The sequence below is a fragment of the Balaenoptera ricei genome, chromosome 8 (assembly GCF_028023285.1).
Source record: "Balaenoptera ricei isolate mBalRic1 chromosome 8, mBalRic1.hap2, whole genome shotgun sequence".
Taxonomy (NCBI): domain Eukaryota; kingdom Metazoa; phylum Chordata; class Mammalia; order Artiodactyla; family Balaenopteridae; genus Balaenoptera; species Balaenoptera ricei.
In genome coordinates this window covers 58127062-58151946 of record NC_082646.1, presented here as the reverse complement: position 1 = coordinate 58151946, position 24885 = coordinate 58127062, and the positions used below count along the sequence as shown (strand labels likewise).

The 24885-nt window shown below is 38.1% G+C and overlaps 1 pseudogene; it reads right to left on the bottom strand.

Moving 5' to 3' along the window:
• On the bottom strand, window positions 1-22108 carry LOC132370155 (serine/threonine-protein kinase PAK 1-like; annotated as a pseudogene).
• Window positions 22109-24885: the final 2777 nt, after the last annotated feature.

The following is a 24885-nucleotide window of genomic DNA, read 5'->3' as shown; positions in this document are numbered from 1 at the left end:
TTATTTCTCCAAATTCTTCTCATCAGACATTTTAGGTCTCTTCTTCTCCTTCTCAGCATTCAAGGTCAGAGCAGCCGGTAAAGTGGTATTCTCAACAGGTGAAAAGGGAGATGTCATCATGTACCAAATTGGAGTACCAAATAAGAATTGGATCAATCACAGACTGTATATACCTACATTTGGTGCAACAATTTGGCAAGACCAGCCTTTTAGCAGAGGGAAAGTCCATCTACCATAGATGTGTGGCAGAACATCCACAGAAGAAAAACGTCCCAGTAAACTCATCCGTTCTCCTAGATCAAAGTCTATGTTTGTCCTCCTCTGTGCCCAGACCTGGAGGGTGGAATGGCCTAACTTGCTCTCACTATACACAACAGGGGTTAATGAGAGTCTGAGCACTTAAGATATTCAGTACAGGTTAAAGGACATTCTATAATTAAATGGGAATCCCCTTCATCTGCAAAATTTTATCCTTTCCCAAGCTGAAATGAATACCCTGCATTCCCACAGCATGTTTCACTACTAATCCAACACTTAAGGTTTTCTTCTTTTGACTTAACTCCTGCTTTAAATCCTGAACCCTCGCAGAGAAGGAACTGCAATTGTTCTTTAAGAGGCAAGGGTGTACTCATTTAGACCACAGATTCTGGAATCTGACTGCCTGGGCTTAAATCCCAACTCTTATTCTTACCACATGTATGACCATGGGCAGGTTGCTTAACTTCTCTGTGATTCACTTTCCTCATTTGTAAAATGGTGATATTAATGATACCTATCTTATGGGGTTGTTGTAGTAATAATTAATGTGTGAAATGATTATCATCATGCCCAACAGATATTAGGCTTTCAAATTTTTGTGAATATTATTTTATTTCCTCTTAATCCATTTACTTAGCAAATTTTACTTAGAATCTATTCTTTGCCTTGCTGTAAAAAATACTGCCCCATCCTCTATTCTTGTGAAGGATGAGCAAACTATAAACTACTGAGGTTCAGAAGAAGTGAGCACAAGTTATACAGCCATTCACAGGAGATGCTTCAAGTCATTTATCACTTTCTTTCATAAAAATATCACCATAATTTTTTGGTCAGTCTATAATGTCTATGAAGACAGGGAATCTGTGTCATTCATCCCTGAGCTCCTATGTCTAACCAGTTGCCTAACCAAATGTAAGCATTCAGGTAAATGTTTGATGAATAAATGAATAAGAAAATGAGATTCTTCAGCTGGATAACGAAGACTGGACAAAATTTTAATAGGTGAAATGGGAGAGAACTTTCACATAGAGGAAATAGCAGTAAGTCAAGACACTGAGATCAGAAACTATAGCTTCCTTCCTGACTAATCCAGCATAATAATTTCTTAATTTTCTATTTTTGTACATGTAGACAAACTATATCACTGGCACCTAAACCTGTACTTTCATGCCTTGTCCTCTTCCTTTAGCTCTCCTGACATAGCTCCTTGAGAACACAAAGCCTGCCTTTCCCCTCCCTAACGTTCTCCTTCTCTGGCTCCCAGCACATGTATGTTCACACAAAAAGGCCAGCCTGCTATGCTGCAATACAACCTGGACTTCGGGTCAATTACCTGCTTTCGGTCCTGGCTCTTTTGCTTACTAAGAGATTTTGGATACATCAACTTACCTCTCTAAATCTCAGCTTCTTCTAAAAATTAGGAATTAACAATGCCTTCTGTAGAAAGGAATGCTATGAAGATCAAATTTATTGATTCATTCATTCATTTAATACTTACTGCCTTTCTAAAACCTGCCAAGAACTATGCTAAGCACTGTAAAAACATGTTTATGTGTGCTTCCTCTACTTTTCAGGAGTTCATGGTTTAGTGGGAAATTTTTTTTTTTAATGAATATGCTTGCAAACCAAAAAGAGCCATACCAATATGAGATATCTTGAGAACTCTCCAATTTTGAAGCTCATTTTCCTTAAAGTGACTTTGTAGCCTACAGAAAGGGTGACTCCACAGATTCTGCTTATAAATTCTAATCCTAAAAGGTCATCTAATCCCCTTGAATTTCCTCCACAGCATCTCCCATAGTCAGTTAACCAACATCTGCTTGAACAACTCCATGAATTCTCTAATCCAGAGACAATCATTTTTTTAATATATATTATCACAGAGTTTAAGCCCTAGATCATTCTTTCATTATGAAGCTCTTGTCATAATAAAAAGTCCAAACAAAGAAACACTAGAAGAGTATCATCTGATGATACATCAGTGCTCAATGATGCTAGATCATGTAAAAAGCAGACTGTGCCAAGTGAGGGCAGAGGGACCTGGCTATTCAGAGATGCAAGAACTTCAAAAGAAGTTAAATAAAAATCACTGCCAACATCCAGCATCAAAATGCACTTCTGATATCCAGCGTACTAATAGCACTAACGTTTTTATAAATTCTCTGGAGCCTTGATGTACTAAGAGGCTGAACACTGCATATTTAACAGAGAAAAAAAGATCTATAGCAGGCTAATTTGTTGCTTCCCAGGAGACTGGAATAATTTATGTTAGTCCTAAACTAAGTAACACTAATTCTGTGTATCTTCTTGTCTGTGAAGAACAGGCTAAGTAAACTGGGATAAGTTGATACAAACACCAATTATCTAGGACACTTTGGGACTATCTGCAAACTAATGATAAATAAATACACCACTTCTTGTCTTTAATCATACAGAAAATACCTTTCAATCAAGGTAATTTGGTGATTTCACCACCTGCAAAATCTAAGGACCGCTACCAGATTATTAAACCTCTAGGCCTCAGCACCCACCCCTCACTCCCCCTCCAAACTCTAATAAATCACAAAGCTGCCCACGTCCCCAAAGACTCACAGATTTTGTGTGCTCTGGGCGTGGAGCAATCACTGGAGGTGGGGTAGCATCATCATCATCATCTTCATCTTCTGAAACTGGTAGCACTGCAGGGGTCTCAGACACCGTCTTCACGTTCTGCACAGTGGAGAAAAGCCAGATTCATCATGTCCAGCTGACATGCAACTTAAGCTACCAGAGTCACCAATCTCCCAGAAGAAACCTTCTCCTGACACCCTTCCTGAAACACATATCAGCCTCAAGATCTCCACCTTTGTGTAGCCAGTCTCAGGAACTCAGCCACCTTCCCTCTCTTCTTTTAGATACCACTCCCCACTCAGGCCCTTGGGGGCTTCCTTCTCCCACCCAAAGCCTAATTATGGATGGGGAAACCAGCTTACATCTTCTCTACCTGGCTACCTCAATCCAAACCCTGAAAACAAGACCATAGTTCCTTCTTATTCTGTGAATTTTACTCTCTATGCTGATCAGGGCATAAAGTACAAAATGTAAGGAAAGGATTAAAATTTTCTAATTTTACAAAGTTTATCATTGTGACTACTTAGTCCTTTCTGATATGGTAAATGAAGTCCTGACAGGCCTTTGCCTCTCCTTTTCCTTTCTTTACCAAAACCTACTATATCCATTATGCCATCAGGTGCCCTCACCTCAACCTGAAGATACAGAACATCAGGAAACCCTTGTCTCAAGAGGACAATGTCTCTCCCCAGACTAGATGCTATCCATTTCACTCAGCTTTTGCCCTGTCCTGGAATGAACCTTACCAGCACCACTAATTGAACCTGCTAGAATCTCAGCAACTTGATTTTCCCATGTAAACTGTAACAAAGCTAGGCCAAGAGTGGCAGGTTTTAGGGCAGGTCCAGGCAAAAAATCATACCATTACTGTTTACAACACATATTCAAGAGACAAAGTAGCTCCAAAACATAAGATTTTTGATAAGATTAAATGATTACAGCATAGAGCCAGAGGAGCAATAGGGATCTCTTAATATATACTAATATAATTCAACAGCATCACATAATTTCAGAGCATCTACTCTGTGCTCAGCAAGATACTGTGATGGATGCCGTTGACATAAATGTACAAATATGAAAAAATGGTCCATGTTCTGAAGGAGCTCACAATCTGACGCAGGAGACAGACAAGGGGAGAGTTCCCCTCCTGTCTGCCATTTGGGGTCTCTGGAGAGAGGACTATCAGGAGTCAGAACAACAGGGGATAAGTGAAGGAACTTGACTAGTCAAATACTAGGCTAGAGCTACTGTGTGGGAGCCTGGCCTTTACTATATTTGGCATACTAAGATAAGGAAAACTGGCAAGCTCATAGATTCTAACAGGACCTCTAGTGCAGGGAACTTAAAAACTGCCAGTAACAGGCATATGTAAGCAACTAGCTTTGGTGACCACAGGCAATGAATCCATTCTCTGGCCCTCAAGTTTCATCACTCGAGTAACGTGGAGGAATAGGACAGGTATAATTTGAGGGGTGACCCTAAGTCACTTTCTGTTTTAAAAAACAATAGAGGTTCTTTCCCTATCAAAGCACATATTTTGATAAGTGTGCGCTCTAATTTTTTTCTCCTCACTATTTCACTAAACAAATTTGTTTGGATTTGTTTTCTAGCTTGGTTGCTCTCTTCTTTCTTTCTTTTTTTTATTACTTTTTTATTTTTAATAATTTTTAAAATTTTTTATTTTAATAACTTTGTTTTTTTCTTTCTTTCCTTCTGTCTTTTTTTCTCCCATTTCTTCATGTCAGACAAAATAGACTTTAAAATAAAGACTGTTACAAGAAACAAGGAAGGACACTACCTAACAGTCAAGGGATCAATCCAAGAAGAAGATATAACAATTGTAAATATTTATGCACCCAACATAGGAGCACTTCAATACATAAGACAAATGCTACAGCCATAAAAGGGGAAATCGACAGTAACACAATCATAGTAGGGGAATTTAACACCCCACTTTGACCAATGGAAAGATCATCCAAAATGAAAATAAATAAGGAAACACAAGCCTTAAATGACACATTAGAGCAGGTAAACTTAATTGATAATTATAGGACAATCCATCCAAAAGCAGCAGAATACACTTTCCTCTCAAGTGCACATGGAACATTCTCCAGGATAGATCACATCTTGAGTCACAAATCAAGCCTCAGAAAATTTTTAAAAATTGAAATCATATCAAGCATCTTTTCCGACCACAATGCTATGAGATTAGAAATCAATTACAGGGGAAAAAACTGTAAAAAACACAAACACATGGAGGCTAAATAAGATGCTACTAAATAACCAAGATCACTGAAGAAATCAAAGAGGAAATCAAAAAATACCTAGAGACAAATGACAATGAAAACCCAAAACTTACGGGATGCAGCAAAAGCAGTTCTAAGAGGGAAGTTTATAGCAATACAATCCTACATCAAGAAACAAGAAAATCTCAAATAAACAACCTAACCTTATACCTAAAGCAACTAGACAAAGAAGAACAAACAAAACCCAAAGTTAGTAGAAGGAAAGAAATCATAAAGATCGGAGTGGAAATAAATGAAATAGAAATGAAGAAAACAGTAGCAAAGATCAATAAAACTAAAAGCTGGTTCTTTGAGAAAATAAACAAAATTGATAAACCTTTAGCCAGACTCATCAAGAAAAAAAGGGAGAGGGCTCAAATCAATAAAATTAGAAATAAAAAAGGAGAAGTTACAACTAACACTACAGAAATACAAAGTTTCATAAGAGACTACTACAAGGAACTATATGCCAATAAAATGCACATCGTGGAAGGAATGGACAAATTCTTAGAAAAGTACAACCTTCTGAGACTGAACTAGGAAGAAACACAAAATATGCACAGACCAATCACAAGTAATGAAATTGAAACTGTGATTGAAAATCTTCCAACAAACAAAAGTCCAGGACCAGATGGCTTCACAGGCAAATTCTATCAAACATTTAGAGAAAAGCTGACACTTACCCTTCTCAAACTCTTCCAAAAAGTTGCAGAGGGTGGGACACTCCCAAACTCATTCTATGAGGCCACCATCACCCTGATACCAAAACCAGATAAAGATACCACAAAAAAAGATAATTACAGGCCACTATCACTGATGAACATAGACACAAAAATCCTCAACATAATAATAGCAAACCAAATCCAACAACACATTAAAAGGATCATACAGCATGATCAAGTGGGATTTATCAAAAGGATACAAGGATTTTTCAATATCCGCAAATCAATCACTGTGATACACCATATTAACAAATTGAAGAATAAAAACCATATGATCATCTCAATAGATGCAGAAAAAGCTGTTGACAAAATTTAACCCCTATTTATGATTTTAAAAAAACAAACTCTCCAAAAAGTGGGCACATGGGGAGCCTACCACAACATAATAAAAGCCATATATGACAAACCCACAGCAAACATTATTCTCAATGGTGAAAAGCTGAAAGCTTTTCCTCTAAGATCAGGAACAAGACAAGGGTGTCCACTCTCGCCATTGTTATTATTCAATAAAGTTTTGGAAATCCTAGCCATGGCAATCAGGGAAGAAAAAGAAATAAAAGGAATCTAAATTGGAAAAGAAGAAGTTAAAATTTCACTGTTTGCATATGACATGATACTATACATAGAAAATCCTAAAGATGCAATCAGAAAACTACTAGAACTAATCAATGAATTTGGTAAAGTAGCAGGGTACAAAATTAATACCCAGAAATCTCTAGCATTCCTATACACTAACAATGAAAGATCAGAAAGAGAATTTAAGGAAACAATCCCATTTACCATTGCATCAAAAAGAATAAAATACCTAGGAATAAACCTACCTAAGGAGGCAAAACATCTGTACTCAGAAAACTATAAAATACTGATGAAGGAAATCAAAGATGACACAAACAGATGGAGAGATATACCATGTTCTTGGATTGGAAGAATCAATATTGTGAAAATGACTATACTACCCAAAGCAATCTACAGATTCAATGCAATCCCTATCAAATTACCAGTGGCATTTTTCAGTTTTTGAACAAAACATTTGACAATTTGTATGGATACACAAAAGACCTCGAATAGCCACAGCAATCTTGAGAAGGAAAAGTGGAGCTGGAGGAGTCAGGCTCCCTATTTTCATACTATACTACAAAGCTACAGTAATCAAGACAGTATGGTACTGGTACAAAAACAAATATAGATCAATGGAACAGGATAGAAAGCCCAGAGATAAACCCATGCACCTCTGGTCCACTAATCTATGACAAAGGAGGCAAGGATATACAATGGAGAAAATACAGTGTTTTCAATTAGTGGTGCTGGGCAAACTGGACAGCTACCTGTAAAAGAATGAAATTAGAACTCTTCCTAACACCATAAACAAAAATAAACTCAAAATGGATTAAAGACCTAAATGTAAGGCCAGACAGTATAAAACTCTTAGAGGAAAACATAGGCAGAACACTATTTGACATAAATCACAGCAAGATCTTTTTTGACCCACGTCCTAGAGTAATGGAAATAAAAACAAAAATAAACAAATGGGACCTATTTAAACTTAAAAGCTTTTGCACAGCAAAGGAAACCATAAGCACGATGAAAAGATTACCCTCAGAATGGGAGAAATTATTTGCTAATGAAGCAACTTACAAAGGATTAATCTACAAAATATATAAACAGCTCATGCAGTTCTATGTTAAGAAAACAAACAACCCAATCAAAAAATGGGCAGAAGACCTAGACATTTCTCCAAAGAAGACATTCAGATGGCCAATGAACACATGAAAAGATGCTCAACATCACTTATTATTAGAGAAATGCAGATCAAAAGTACAATGAGGTATCTCCTCACACAGGTCAGAATGGCCATCATCAAATAATCTAGAAACAATAAATGCTGAAGAGGGCACAGAAAGAAAGGGAACCCTCATGCACTGTTGGTGAGAACATTAATTGGTACAGCCACTATGGAGAACAGTATGGAGGTTCCTTAAAAAACTAAAAATAGAGTTACCACATGACCCAGCAATCCCACTGCTGGGCATATACCCAGAGAAAACCATAATTCAAAAAGACACATGTACTCCAGTGTTCATTGCAGCACTATTTACAATAGCCAGGACATGGAAGCAACCTAAATGTCCATCAACAGAGGAATGAATAAAGAAGATGTGGTACATATATACAATAGAATATTACTCAGCCATAAAAAAGAATGAAATTGGGTCATTTGTACAGATGTGGATGGACCTAGAGTGTGTCATACAGAGTGAAGTAAGTCAGAAAGAGAAAAACAAATATCATGTATTAACTCATATATGTGGAACCTAGAAAAATGGTATAGAGGATCTTATTTTCAAAGAAGAAATAGAGACATAGATGTAGAGAACAAATGTATGGATACCGAGGGGAATGGGGGCTGGGAGGTATTGGGAGATTGGGATTGACATATATATATTATTGATACTATGTATAAAATAGATAACTAATGAGAACATATTGTATAGGATAGGGAACTCTACTTAATGCACTGTGGTGACCTAAATGGGAAGGAAATCCAAAAAAGAGGGAATATATGTTTATGTATAGCTGATTCATTTTTCTGTACAGTAGAAATTAACACAACATTGTAAAGTAAATATACCCTAATAAAAATTAATTTAAAAAATAAAGTAAAAATTTTCAATTTTATTTAAAACCAGTTATGTTTCATTATATTTTAAATATTATAGAAATATAAGGAGTTAAAGGTGAGTATTCTTCAGGGATGCCTGGTAAAGATGGCAGATTGAACATAGGCATGGTCTTTTAAAGCCATTAAACCTAGAAGTTTGGGGAGAACAGGAAAGGAGACAAGATCAGCAAAGGAGGCGATGACATATTGGTGAGCAGTAAATAACTCAAGGAGGAATCCAATGCTGACAGTGGGCAAAACTGAAGACCAATTTATATATCTATGCTTCAGAATCCTCAAAAGGTTCAGGAATTGGTAGCACCATATGCTTCTGAAACTGGAGGAGTGGAGCAGGAGTGGGGGGTACTAAAGGTAGATTCAATGAAAGTTATTTAAATGCAGTTAGATCCCCAAACTCTTTCCCTACTCTATAACACTGAGTGATTGCTTACACCTTCCTCAGCAGAAAATTGGAGGTTTATTCTCTGGAGAAGGAAAAACACAGGATTTCTGGATTAGGGAATGTAAAGTACAGTTAAATATAAGAGTATCATAGGAAAAACAGGGTAATAAAGTAAATATATGCACACTAATGCTGAGATCCCTAACCCTCTTACCTTACTGTGCTCCTGAAATATTACTGAAACTTTTATTCTCAAAGCAGCAGATCAGAAGATTCTTTGCTGGATCTGAACAGCCTAAATTCTAAACACAAAAATAAAGAAAACTGGGACTTCCCTGGTGGTCCAGTGGTTAAAAATCTGCCTTCCAATGCTGGGGACACATGTTTGCTCCCTGGTCAGGGAACTAAGATCCCACATGCCACAGGGCAACTAAGCCCGCATGCCACAGCTATTGAGCCCATGTGTTCTAGAGCCTGCTCACCACAACTAGAGAGCCCGTGCACTGCAACTACTGAGCCTGTGTGCTCTGGAGCCCACACACCACAACTAGAGAGCCCACATGCCACAACTACTGAGCCCACGTGCTTTGGAGCTAGCGTGCCACAACTAGAGAGCCTGCACGCTGCAACTACTGAGCCCGCACACTCTGGAACCCACACACCACACCTAGAGAGAAGCTAGCGTGCTGCAACTAGAGAAGCCCACGCTTCAATGAAAGATCCCACATGTCACAATGAAGATCCCACATGTCATAATGAAGATCCCCTGTGCCGCAAATAAGACCCAACACAGCCAAATTAATTAATTAATTAATTAATTAAATTATTTATTTATTTATTTTAGAATTTTTTATACATAGTATCCTGTCATCTGCAAACAGTGACAGTTTTACTTGTTCCTTCTCAATTTGGATTCCTTTTATTTATTTTGTCAGATTGGCTAGGACTTCCAATACTATGTTGAATTGAAGTGGTGAGAGTGCACATACTTGTCTTGTTCCTGATCTTACAGGAAGTACTTTTAGCATTTCACCATCGAGTATGATGTTAGCTGTGGGCTTGTCATATATGGCCTTTATTATGTTGAGGTATGTTCTCTCAGTAGCCACTTTGTTGAGAATTTTTATTATAAATGGATGTTGAATTTTGTCAAAGTTTTTCTGCATCTATTGAGATAATCATATGATTTTTATTCTTCAGTTTGTTAATGTGGTGTATCACTCTGAGTGATTGGTGGATATTGAACCATGCTTGCATCCCTGGGATAAATCCCACTTCATTATCACGTATGATTCTTTTAATGTGTTGTTGAAATTCGTTTGCTGATATTTTGTTGGGGATTTTTGCATCTATGTTCATCAGTGATAGTGGCTTGTAATTTTCTTTTTCGGGGGGTCTTTATTTGGTTTAATATTAGGGTGATACTGGTGTCATAGAAAGAGTTCAGAAGCAGGCCTTCCTCTGTAATTATTTTTCAATAGTTTGAGAAGAATTTGTGTTAACTCTTCTTTAAGTGTTTGTTAGAATTCACTTTGAATATATGATGGCACTCCCTTCTGGCCTACAAAATTTCTACTGAAATTCAGTTGATAGTATTATGGGAGTTCCCTTGTATACAACTAAAAATGCCACAAAAATCTATTAGAAATAACATATGAATTCAGAAAAGTTGCTGAATACAAAATTAATATACAGAAATCTTGTATTTCTATACAGTAACAATGAACAATCAGACAGAGATATTAAGAAAACAGTCCAATTACAATTGAATCAAAAAGAATAAAATAACGAGGAATAAATCTAACCAAGGAGGGGCTTCCCTGGTGGCGCAGTGGTTGAGAATCTGCCTGCCAACGCAGGGGACACGGGTTCGAGCCCTGGTCTGGGAAGATCCCACATGCCGTGGAGCAACTAGGCCCGTGAGCCACAACTACTGAGCCTGCGCGTCTGGAGCCTGTGCTCTGCAACAAGAGAAGCCGCGATAGTGAGAGGCCCGTGCATCGCGATGAAGAGTGGCCCCTGCTTGCCGCAACTAGAGAAAGCCCTCACACAGAAATGAAGACCCAACACAGCCAAAAATAAATAATAAATAAATAATAAATAAATTAAAAAAAAAATCTAACCAAGGAGGTTAAATACCTGTACTTGGAAAACTGTAAGACACTGATGAAAGATATTGAAGATGATGCCGACAAAGGGAAAGATACACCATGCTCGTGAACAGAAAAATCAATATTGTTAAAATAAACTTACCACCCAAGGAAATCTACAGATTCAAAGCAATCATTGTCAAAATACCAATGGCATTATTCACAGACCTAGAACAAATAATTCTAAAATTTGTACAGAAACACAAAAGACCCTGAATATCCAAAGCATTCTTGAGAAAGAAGTACTAAGCTGGAGGTAACATGATCCCTGACTTCAAACTATACTACAAAGCTACAGTAATCAAAACAATATGGTACTGGGACAAAAACAGACACATAGATCAATGCAACAGAACAGAGAGCCTAGAAATAAACCCACACTCATATGGTCAATTAATCTATGACAAAAAAAGGCAAAAGTATACAATAAGGAAAAGATAGCCTCTTCAATAAATGGTGTTGAGAAAACTGGACACCTACCTGCAAAAGAATCAAACTGTATTATTTTCTCACACCATATATAGAAATAAACTCAAAATGGATTAAATACTTAAACATAAGATATGAGATCAAAATACTTCTAGAAGAAAACTTAGGCAGTGCCCTCTGTAACATTGGTCTTAGCAATATTCTTTTTTTTTTTTTTTTGTATATGTCTCCTCAGGCAAGGAAACAAAGCAAAAAATAAACAAAATTGATTATATCAAATTAAAAATCTTTTGCACAACAGAAGAAATTATCAACAAAAGGAAAGGGCAGCTTACTCAGTGGGAAGATCTCTTTGCCATGACATATCTGATAAGGGATTAATAACTAAAATATATAAAGAACTCATACAACTCAACATACAAAAACAAAAATTCAGCGGTCCTTAATAGACATTTTTCCAAGGAAGACATACAGATGGCCAACATACACATGAAAAGATGCTCAGTGTCACTAATCATCAGGGAAACGCAAATCAAAACCACAATGAGATACCATCTCACACCTATCAGAATGGCTTTTATCAAAAAGACAAGAAATAACAAGCGTTGGCAAGGATGTGGAGAAAACAAAAAACTTGTGCACTGTTGGTGGGATTGTAAATTGCAGTCCTAGTGCAGCCACTAGGAAAACAATATGGATATTCCCCCAAATATCAAAAAATAGAACTCCCATATGATCCAGCAATTCCACTTCTGGGTATTTTCCCAAAGAAAACAAAACCACTAATTGGAAAAGATATATGCACCTCTATGCTCATTGCAACATTCTTTACCCTAGCCAAGATATAACAAGCTACCTAAGTGTCCATCAATAGATCAATGGATAAAGAAGACACTCACATACACATACACATACACACACACACACACATCCAGGAATATTACTCAGCCATAAAAAAAAGAACAAAATCTTGCCAAATGCCACAACATTGATGGACCTAAAAGGTATTATGCCAAGTGAAATAGTTCAGACAGAGAAAGACAAATATCATATGATTTCACTTATATGTGAAATCTAAAAATCAAAACAAACATATATAACAAAATAGAAACAGCCACATAGATAGAGAGCAAACAGTTGGTTGCCAGAGAGGAAGCGGGGGGATGAAAAAAATGTGTGAGTGAGATTAAGAGGTACAAATTTCCAGCTATAAAATAAGTAAGTCACAAGGGTATAATATACAACATAGGGAATATAGTCAACAATATTGTTAATAACTTTTTATGGTGACACATGGTAAGTAGTTACCATGGTGATCATTTTGTAACATGTAAAACTATTGAATCACTATGTTGTACACCTGAAACTAATATACTATTGTAAGTCAATTATACTTCAATGAAAAAAAGAAAAAAAATTATCTGGTATAAGTTTGGAATCAAAATTCTACTACCTTTTGCTCACTGCAAAATGAAGACTGTGGGACTTCCCTGGTGGTCCAGCGGTTAAGACTCTGTGCGTCCACTGCAGGGGGTGCAGGTTCGATCCCTGGTTGGGAAACTAAAATTCCACATGCCACGCAGCACGGCCAAAAAGTAAAAAAAAAAAAAAAAAAATGGAGACTGTCCCTGCTGTTTCAAATGCAGAATTTTAATTAATTTATCCATGAATATAACCCAGGATTAATTCCTGCTTCTTATATATATTCTCTCAGTCCATATTCTCTGGAATTACTCTTATCTTCTAGGATTTTTCTCCTCCACATAATTAAGCTGTGGTTTCTTCTGCTCCAATCAGTCTGACTTTACCTGCTTCCTATCTTCCATGAACCTTCTGACAATGGTCCATTTATGTCCTGTTTTTGTTTTGGAGCACTGTTTTGAGTTCATTTTTTATGTATCTTTTCTGAAATTAAGAAATTTAGCATAACCAGAGAGAGACGCATGAATTCACTCTACTACCCTACCCTGATCAAAATTCTTTCTAATATGGTAGTTTAGATTAAAATGCCCATCCAACTATATTAATCTCCCATCTAAAATACTTCCTCAGCTTCAGCACAAAGTCCAAGTTCTTTGGTATGACATGATGAATCTTTAACTTGGCTTTTGTTCATGCTACCTCACACAAGAAACCATTGCCCTTCTCTCTGGCTCGTATCATTACCTGTGTTGACCTGACACTGTATTATAAATCCTTATTTACATGTTCTGAATACTCACTAAATTATAAGATCAAGAGCAAAGACCTTACCAGTCCTTGAGTCTTCAGCACCCAAAGGGCCTATCACATAGCAGTTGTTCATTTTATAAATGAGAATTTGGGCACAAAAGTGCTATTGAAAGACCTGGATCTCAGACCAATGAGCCACAAATAAAAGAAGTTTAGAGTGGAAAGAACCTTAAATATCATGTTTGTTAAATGAACAAATAGTGAGGACCCAACGATTCCATACAAATTTCCTTGTAATACCGGACAGAATAAGTCACTCCATCAAATATGACCCTCACTGTACATTATTCATGTACCTCTCTTGCAGCCTTTATCCCTCTATTCTGTTGTTAATTTTTTCTCAAAGACTAAGAGAGAGCATATTCAATTTTGTATCACCAACACCTGGGCACAAAGAAGGTGCTACACAAATATTTTTGGTATGCATGAATAAATAAATGCTTAGGAGAACTGAATTTGGTATTGGTCTCTACTACTGACTCATTCAAGGGTACAGAGCAAGTCATGTAAAGTATCTGAGTCCCAATTTCTTAATTTGTGTCATGGAGATAACAATCCCAACCATTTGTTTTACAAATAAAATAGAATGATTTGTGTGAAACCAATATGGAAAACAATGCCATGCTACCACAATACAAACCACATGCCCCACATAAAACTAGCAAGGAAATAAAGAGGCCCGAGCCACAGGGACAATATTCTGAACTGGGGGAGATAATGTCCTTGACAGCCTGAGTAGTTTTACCTGTAGATACTAAATCAGTACAGGATTTTACCAAGCAGGTGTTATCCTCTCTGCCATATGGCATGAGCCCCAGGGCTCCTCCTCCTCACCAAGGAAAAACAGAGCTAAGGCTTTACTGCAGTCTCCTTTATAAGACCTCTCTGACATCTTCTTTCTCAGTTCCCTGCCACAGTGAAAAGAATGCTGGATGGGGACTCAGAAAACCCTAGATCTAATCTGGTTCTGCCACAGAAGCAATTATTAGTCTTCAGGAAAGTCTGTTTTGTCACCAGCAAAGAGGGGAGGATAGTACTTTCTTCACAAGGTAATTGTAAGGATTAATTATTCTAACATACATAGTTATTAACACAGTGCCTGGCACATGTTAGCTACTCAATAAATAATAGCTGTTACTCCTCTTATCAAAACATAAAGACATTTGAGCCACAAAGCAAAGCTCAGCTTTGTTCAGACCCCTTCTTCAATAATTTACAGTTCAACAATGGGGAGAAACTCCCAAAGATCTTAACATTTGCACATTCTTCCCCATCTTTTAATTACATCTCTTCCATTTGATGGAAGAGTGGATCAGGGGAAAGTGACACAGACTGCAGATCAGATACCTTATTGTTATTAACCCTTCTTGATTTCAGTTTTATCATCTACAAAACAAAGATAATAAACCACCTCACTAAATTCCACTGAACATTAAAAGAGATAGTGAATAAAAAAGGACCCGGTATGCCACAAGGCATTAGATATGTGAATATTTTTTATAATTGATAAGTGTATAAATGACTCAGAGTAAACTTCTCCACTTCTGGAAGCATGGTTCAAAGTATTTGGATGGTTACTCAGTATTGTATTAGAACGTACGACCCCCACTTAAAATTTTTCAATAGCTTCTCATTACCTTAAAGTTATAACTCCTATATGATCAGACCTGTCTACCCTCCTCCTCATCACCCACCTCTCATCCCTTCACACTTCACATTCCAATCATAACAAACCGCTTGCAGTTCTCTGTGTAAGCCTACCTCATGAACCTTGTTGCCTTAGCACATGCTAATTATTCTGTCTGCAATACTCTCATCTCTCCTTAATTCTCGACCTAAATAACTAACTCATTCAGCTCAGACTCTACCATCAAGAAGCCTTCTTTATACATCCAACCTTTCATTCAGTAAATTGTTCCTTGCCAGATGCATGGATCTGGCAATTAACAAGTCAGACATAGCCCCTGGCCTCATGAAGTTTCAGGATGCTGCACTGTAACTGTTTGTGCCTTCATGTTGCTCACAAGATTGGGAGATTCTTAGGAGTTGGGACAATGCCTGATTCATCCCAATATTGCCACTTCTCCACACAGGACCTGGCAAAGTGTAGGGACTTTTCAAATGTTTAGTAAGTCAATATGATTTAGTAAATTGATATAATTACCACCTTCGTACAAGAGACAATATCAGGTATAAAGAACAGCAGTATTCTTTTTAATGGCTGAGTAATATTCCATTATGTATATTACCACATCTTCTTTGTCCTCTGTCGATGGACATTTAGATTGCTTCCATGTCTTGGCTATTGTAAACAGTGCTGCAATGAACACGGGGGTGCATGTATCCTTTCGGACCATGTTTTCCTCCAGATACATGCCCAGGAGTGGGATTGCAGGATCATATGGTAGCTCTATTTTTAGTTTTTTAAGGAACCTCCATACTGTTCTCCATAGTGGCTGTACCAATTTACATTCCTAGCAACAGTGCAAGAGGGTTCCCTTCTCTCCACACCCTCTCCAGCATTTATTGTTTGTGGATTTTTGAATGATAGCCATTTTGACTGGTGTGAGGTGATATCTCACTGTAGTTTTAATTTGCATTTCTCTAATAATCAGTGATATTGAACATCTTTTCTACAGATTGTCATACTGAAGTATGTAAGACAGAGAAAGAGAAATATTGTATGATATCACTTACATGCGGAATCTGAAAAGAAATGATACAAATGAACTTATTTACAAAACAGAAACAGACTCACAGACTTAGAGAATGATCTTATGGTTACAGGGGGGTGAGGGGGGGAGTGACAGTTAGGGAGTTTGCGATTGACATGTACACACTGCTATATTTAAAATAGATAACTGGGCCTTCCCTGGTGGTGCAGTGGTTAAGAATCCGCCTGCCAATGCAGGGGACATGGGTTCGAGCCCTGGTCCGGGACGATCCCACATGCCGCGGAGCAACTAAGCCCGTACGCCATAACTACTGAGCCTGAGCTCTAGAGCCCACGTGCCACAACTACTGAAGCCTACGTGCCTAGAGGCCGTGCTCCGCAACAAGAGAAGCCACTGTAATGAGAAGCCCACGTGCTGCAACTAGAGAAAGGCTGCATGCAGCAATGAAGACCCAAAGCAGCCAAAAATAAATAAATAAAATAAATAAATTTATTTTAAAAAATAAATAAATAAAATAAATAAAACAAAATAGATAACCAACAAGGACCTATTGTATAGCACAGGGAACTCTGCTCAATATTATGTAACAACCTAAAAGGGAAAAGAATTCAAAAAAGAATAGATACACGTATGTGTGCGTATGTGTGTGTGTATATATATATATATATATATATATATAAAACTAAATCACTTTGCTGTACACCTGAAACTAACACAACACTGTTAATCAACTATACTCCAATATAAAATAAAAAGTTAAAATAAAAAAGAATAGCAGTATTCTCTCAGTTATATCACAGCTTATAAGACCCTTTCAAATACATCCACATCTCGTCTTATCTGCTCTGAAAAACAGAATTTGTAAGTTGAGAGAGACCGAGGGATCCTTGAGGTCCTTTAATTTTACTTTCTACCCAATTCATCAATGGTTCCTATAATATCCCTTCAAGTGACAGGACATTCACTACAACTTCGGAATGAATGACTTTAAATTAATAGAATCTGCTCCCTTCAACAAGTAGTCCTAATCCTAGTTTTGTAGACCCAACTAACCCAAAAGAAGGAATTCTCTTCTAAATTCAGTTTATTTGAAGACATGTCAGGAAAGGCAAAGTGTATTACGCTCACTTTATTGATGAAAACACTGAAGCTCAGAAAGGCAAACTGGCTTTGCTAATGTTCAAATCTACAAATGAAAAACTGAGTCTAGCAGCCAGTTCTTCTGGTTCCAAGGTTAGGATTTCTACAACATTAATAAACTAAAGCTGGAAGGGATGCGTACTGTTTATTAAGTCCAAGTCCTTTACTCTGAGGCCCAGGGTAGGAGAGTGACGAAGATGAGTACACCCCAGCCCAGGCTCTGCATCTACCACACTGACTTGATCCCTAAAAATCACACCTGCCCATATCAGAATAGAGGAAATAAAGGCTTACCAAAGTGTTAGAAGGACTATAATCCTCAGCTAATTTACCTCCAAAGGAAAAAAGACACTGGATTTAGTCAGTAAACAATTACAGTTAATTCTTTCTTGAGAGCTAAGGAAGCCTATTCAGTCAAGCACTTGCTAGGCCCAGAGAATAATAATCATAGTGTTATTGGTACTATAGGCCCAACAGCATGCTAAACATGTTATACACATTACCTCCTCTAATCCTCACTACAGCTCTCAGTACTATTATTATGTCTACTTTTATAGATTTGGAAACTGAGGTTCAGGGAAGTTAAGTAATTTGCCCAGTAATTATTTAACACATAGACTGGTAGGAATCAAGAGGTGAATCCTGGTGCACTTCTAAACACTATGCTAGAACTGTATCCATGTCATCAACTATATCATCATCAGGCCTCAATGGCCAAAGAGATTTCCTGAATTATAAGTGAAAGGGAAAGAATTCATGGCTGGCACTGTGCTGAGCCACCCATAACAAATGATGACCAGTTTTTAGAGGACCCTTCTACATCCATGTCTATTCCCCACAGGGAGAGAAAGACTAAGCCTTAGGAAAAGAGAGGCTTTAATCATCTCAAGTCTAATCAAAGGCAGGGTCTTATTTTCTAAGAAGAGATCCAACTTCCTGCAAGCAGATAATTACCATAGTTCATTGATTCTGAGATGCATATTTTTTCACATTAACACGTCTGAAACAGAGATGTGTCCTACAATAAAAGGCATTCCATGGTTGAACTGGCAACTATTTTTCTTTAATGGCATATAAAATAATGGTGCATCTTACAATGAATGATAGCTTAGATTTGATGAAATATGAAACATAGATCCAATGGAGATCATAGCAAAAACGTAAGTTTAAGGACCAAGTATTGTGTTTCTTTTTATTCTTTAATTCCTAAAGGTCTAAGAAGAAACTGACTTCACCAGTTCATTACCAATGGAATTAAGGAAGACAAAATACTACCAAATTCAACCTATTTCTCACCTAGAACCAAGCCCAAAGAATGTCCAAGATCCCAATTCCATCAGATAAGAAATTACCAGGTACAGCTTTTTGGTCCTATGACAAATCAAATCATGAATACATAAACTGTGATAATACATTCTTAAAATAAACCTTGAACATCCATCTGTACCTTGGAGAAATCAATTCAGGATTGATTCACATTTTTTCTTGTCCAAAAGTACATCACCTTAGACAGAACAAAGTACAATACTATGCCTTCATCTTGTGCACTGGATATTCTGGTATTAAATATATCACCACTCTATTAAAAACAGGTAAGCACTGCTCTTTTTAAACGTGATTTACAATTTCTATGTATCAAAATCACATTCTATAGCCCAGAATGACAGAATAGAAAGTACTTTTAATCCCTTCATTTTATAAATAAATAAACTAAGGTTCAGAAGAAAAGAAACTGGTACAAGATTACATAAATCAGTGGCAAAGTAGGGCTAAAACCCAGAACCTTGGGTTGTCTATCTAGTTTAGGTTTTGCTTATCACATTAGCTACTAATTGGTACAGAATATAAAGTGCTAAAAAAAATAGGAAACGTGACAAAAATTGGCATGAAGGATTGTGCTTGGATTATAGACAGCAAACTGTTTAAGGGCCCAAGCTGAAAATACCCTTCCATCACATATCAGTTGAGTCGCTCTGAGTAAGTCACTTACTTTCCTGAAGCCTAATTAATTTGTCTGAGTCTGCAAAATCGGGATAATAATCCTTTCCCTACCAATCTCTCAAGGCCATCATGAGAATCAAATGAGATAATTCATGTGTAATCATATATAAATTGAAGTAGTTTATCATAATTAGTAGTATGAGAAGAGGGGAAAGTTAGACCTGGTCTTCAACTTCTAGGAAATTAAAAATCCTTCACATGTGTGCATGCACACACATGCACACATACACACATGCACATATACACGTTTGCACAAATTTATACACACAGAAGTAGCTGTATGGACACATATCTATACATATACACTCAATGTTATTCATTTATGCATGCACAGATGAACATACACACAATTACCTAAATGTGTATATCTATACCCATATTTACTCATAAATACTTAAATGGACTTTAATTCCAAACATAGGCAAACCCACAGAGCTATGCTTCCATATACATAAATGGCATTTGTACATATATACACACATACACATAAAATCAGACTCTTCCAAAGACTTTGCCACTGAGGCTTTCAAAGCCATCTTCTAATCTGATGTCTCCATGACAAACTTTATAAAACACAAACCTTAATCTCCTGACTAGAAAACTTTCCTACCCAGCACCCCTCAACCCCAATGACTCCTTGGAATGATCCAGGCCTTCAGTGAAAGAAGTGAGACAGACCCAGCAGGCCAGATGTGAGGAAGGAAATATGCTAGGATCATGCATGACCCTCTCCAGGGCACCACTATGCAGCATGAGCAAAGATGCAGTCTGTCATCCTCACCATCTGTGCCCTTTGCTGCAAGCCAGATACTTGCTGGGGAAAGCATCCTTCAAAATTAGCTAGTTCATCCTGGTTCTCACCTTCCCCAACAATACTCACCTCTGAAAGAGACAGCATGAACACCAGGAAAAGCACTGGACTCGGAGTTAAGACCAGTGGTTAAGAGATCACTAATTTAGCCACATTAGAAAGGCATTTTGGGCTCTAATATCTGCAAAACAAGGGGAAACTGGAAATGGTATATACTAAGGATACTTCTTGCCCTAACATTCTAAGATGCTATATAAAAGGCAAGTTTCCAAAAATGTAGACCTTCTTATGACTTGCCTAAGAAAAGAAAAATATCTCTGCTATGGAAGGAGGTGCTCCAAATAGAGTTACTAGAAGCAAGTGGTAAACTGAAAAGGTACTGGTCCAGGAATTAGGAGACCTGGATTCTAATCCCAATTTTGCAATTAAAAACATTCTGAAAAACATAGTCCCTTATATATAGAGAGAGAAAGAGTATACCTAAAGAACATTTATTATTACTGGCCTATTTTTCATTTGATAAAAATCAGTTCCTTTAGGAAGAAAATGGGCTTGCCTACTTAAAAGATACACATTAAATGACATCCCATAATTCATTAATATTGAAAACAAAGATTATAATGATGGCTACATTTCCATGGTTCTGCTTTACAACCTATAAAGAACTGGGACTTCCCTGGTGGTGCAGTGGTTAAGAATCCACCTGCCAGTGCAGGGGACACAGGTTCGAGCCCTGGTCCAGGAAGATCGCACATGCCGCGGAGCAGCAAAGCCCGTGCGCCAGAACTACTGAGCCTGTGCTCTAGAGCCTACAAGCCACAACTACTGAGCCCACGTGCCACAACTACTGAAGCCCGTGTGCCTAGAGCCCGTGCTCCGCAACAAGAGAAGCCACCGCAATGAGGAGCCCGCGCGCTGCAAAGAAGAGTAGCCCCTGCTCGCCACAATTAGAGAAAGCCCACGAGCAGCAAAGAAGACCCAACACAGCCAAAAATAAATAAATACGTTTATAAAAAAAAAAAAAAAAAGAACTTCTACATCAGTGAGCTCATTTATCTGCACTACAGACTCTGGAGATAGGAATTATTATTCCCATTTTGAGCTTCGAAGAAATGAAGTGACTGTTAGAACCTACTGAGTGTCAGAATCTACATGTTTGAGCACAAAGTCTACGTTCTAAATATATAAAATACACTACTTTTTAAAAACCTGCAGTTTCAGGGGATTCCTTGGCAGTCCAGTGGTTAGGACTCTGTGCTTTCACTGCCGAAGGCCCAGGTTCGATCCCTGGTTGGGGAACTAAGATCTCACAAGCTGCACAGCACGGCCCCCCCAAAAAATAATAAAATAAAATAAAATGAAATAAAATACCTGCAGTTTCAGAGTAAAGACTCCATTTGATGAAAAAACCCATCATCTTGGCTCTCAAATTCCAAAATTCCATCTCAGTGAAAGTGCCATCTCCACTCTTTCCAATACTTTCTTCCTTCACCCCACACCAATAGGCATCTACTAAGATGAAAACCTCTTTTTTCCTAGACTGCCCTGGACACAATCCCCATACCTGTAAAGCTCATGTACTTCTGGCTGTTGGAGGTCTTCTTCAAGTTATAAAATTCCAATATACCCAGAACAGCCTGCGGATTTTTCTTCTGCTCCGACTTAGTGATATTTGATGTCTGAAGCAAGTGGGCCCACTGCTCTGGCATCCCCAGTAAGAGAGACATGCAAGGCTGTGAGCAAGGCACAGTCAAACAGGACCGTGAAGGAAATTCAGAACTAACTCTGATAACTGATAGCAGCTAAAGATGGGTTTAGTCATTCCTTTCTCTCTCTGCTCTCAGAGTTCCACACAGGCCTCTCTTATAACACATATCTTACTATATCTGTCATTTCTTGAGATGTTTGCCCCTTCACCAGGCTATTCCTCCTTTAGAGCAGGAATCATGTCTAATTTGTCTCTGGCTCATCAGTGCCCAGCACAGAGCCTGACGCCAAGGGGCCACTTAACTGAGGTCTATTTAAGGAATAGAGATTCAAAGGCTTCTCTAGTACAATTCTAGAGGGGAGGAACGTGTCCCTCTCAAGAATATAAGAAAACAGTAATGAGGGTCTTGGGCAAAGACAGAGGCATCAGGCAGTCTGGAAAGAATTAAATCTAACAGTGCATAGCCAGAACTCTGAAAGACCAAAGGTCTTTCTGTGACCCAGGACTTACTGTAAACTCGCCTGTGACAGCATCAAAACCAATGTGAATCGTGTACTCAAAATCTGAAGGAAGAGAAATCTCTGGCTGTTCCTTCTCCTGCCTTTCTTTTTTTCTGCAAGAGAAACAGGGAAAAGTAGATAAATCCAGGACATTATTATATTTTTAGGCTTATTTAGCTATTTGTTGAGCTCTTAACTCCTTTAGAGGACAAGGACTGTGATAAAAATTCACATGTGTATTTACAGAGCCCAGTGTTGGATCTAGGTCGGCGTAGACGGAGTAGTAAATTAAGCCATGATTAAAGGCTTTTCACTGATCTACAGTAAGGGAGGGGCAGAAAGAACTTTCATCAGAGTTAATAGTCTTGGTTCTACCACTAATGAGTCAGTTGATCCTGACTCATTAGTGGTAGGTCAAGTCACTTCCTTTCTCTGAACCCTGGTTTCCTCATCTGCAAAACAAGAAGACTCAAATAGATGGTCTATAAAGACCTTTCCAGCCCCGGACATCTTACATTCTATGAGCTTCTATAAGCTGCATCTCACCATTTTGGTCCTTGATTATGGGCCATTGTAAGGTTCTCTAAATTACAGCATTTTAGATTTGGAACGTGTTTTAATAATATGAATTGTTAATATCATATCAGGTGTTCAGTAGACAGTGATTCAAGTTCTTCACATGTATTAACTTGCTTTAGCCTCACAGCAACCCTACCAATTAGATACTATCATCCTTATTTTGCAGATAAAGAAACTGAAGCACAGAGATTAAGTGACTTGTCCACAATCACATGATTAGTAATTGGCAGTAGCCAGACCCAAACCCAGGCAGTGTGGCCCAGAGCCTGAGCTCTAAACCACTATGCTATGCTGCCTCTCTAGGCTAGGACCCTAAAGAATCATTAAGTCCAAATACTTGTAGTCATCCCTCTCACATCAAGAGTCTTGCATACAGTAGATGTTCACTAAGGTCCTGATGACCTGACAGGAAAAACGTCAATATTTAAGGAGTTGTATTGCTGAAGTACCCTTGTTAGAGAAGGAATTGTGTTCCCCCAGATTCCTATGCCCTAACTCCCAGTACCTCACAATGTGATCTTATTTGGAAATAGGGCCTTTGCAGGTATAATTAGTTAAGTTATAATTAGGTCATACTGGAGTAGGGTGGGCCCCTAATCCAATAATTCTGGTGTCCTTATTAGAAAAAAAATTTGGAGACAGATGCACACAAGAGAACATCTTAAGATAAAGGCAGAGATCAGAGAGATGTTTCTTCAAGCCAAGAAACACCAAAGATTGCCAGAAAGTCACTAGAAGCTAGGGGAGAGGCATGAAATAGATTTTTCCTCACAGCTCTCAGAAGGAACCAACCTTACAAACACCTTGATCTTGGGCTTCTAGCCTCCAGAACAGAAACAATAAATTTCTGTTGTTTAAGCTCCTGGTTTGTGGTAATATGTTGCAGCAGCTCTAGCAAACTAATATAACCCTCTTCCAACTAAAAAGAGTTTCAGGTTCTTGCTATTAGCTAGACCTCAGCAAGCACCGTCAAATGCAACCCAGCTGAAACAGGCTTAAATACCTTCCAAGGCTCAGCCTGATAATCTTTCTTCCTAGATGGGGACCTACAGAGCCAAGATTTCAAACATCTGCAGAAACCCTCCCCCTTCCTTCAGCCAAGGTTCTTCTTCCTTCAATGTCCTAGGGAAGAGGTAGAGGACAGGACCATGTGGTCTAAACTCGCAGAGAACTCCCTACATATCACCTAGGGGTACTGGTTTCAGAGGGTAACTGCAAAAGCTACCATTTATGAAGCTATTAGTATGCGCCAGGAATGCACTAAGAATTCTGAATGCGTTATTTCACTGAATACTCATGAAATGCTGCAAAACAGATATTAATATCCCCATTTTATAGTACTTCTTTTTAATAACTTTCTTGACCATTCCTGAGTATCAGTGACAAGCATGACCTGAAAGTATCCAACTTGCCATATACTCAAACCAGAAACACATTGCAGGCCTATGAGGCAAGACCAGAATATCCCCTCTTTAAGGCAAGTGAGAGAGGAAAGGCCAGGAGCCTTGAGTCTCTGGTCTTCACCACTACCAGTCTCCCCAGAAAACCTCCAGAGTTTCTCCTTGTAGGAGCAGTCATTCTCCACACTATCACAATCATGTCACAAAATTCTTGGCTCCATGACAAGCTAGACATTTTCCCTCCTAGAAATGCCCAGGACCATACACCAGCAAGGCTCAGCATTAAAGAATGGAAGCCCCAAATTCACCTATAAAAGAATTCA